Here is a 267-nt window from a genome sequence, read left to right on the forward strand (position 1 = left end):
GGGGGGGGGGGGGGGGGGGGGGAAGGAAAGCACCTGTGAATAGGAGGGGAGGCGGGATTCTCAGTTCATGTCAATCTACACCTGACCCAGTTCGGTGTGCTGTAGTGGTTAAGGCATCAGTCCAGAAACGGGGGATCCTGAGTTCTAGTCCTGCCTCAGGCACAAAGCCAGCTGGATTGCTTTGGCCCAGCAGTCCCTCTCTCTCTCTCACACTCCTCCGAAGAAAACAAGGGCAAATCATTTCTCTAACCCAGGGGTAGGCAACCT

Source organism: Protobothrops mucrosquamatus, unplaced genomic scaffold, assembly GCF_001527695.2.
Source record: "Protobothrops mucrosquamatus isolate PMUCROS unplaced genomic scaffold, P.Mucros_1.0 scaffold_119, whole genome shotgun sequence".
Classification (NCBI taxonomy): Eukaryota; Metazoa; Chordata; class Lepidosauria; order Squamata; family Viperidae; genus Protobothrops; species Protobothrops mucrosquamatus.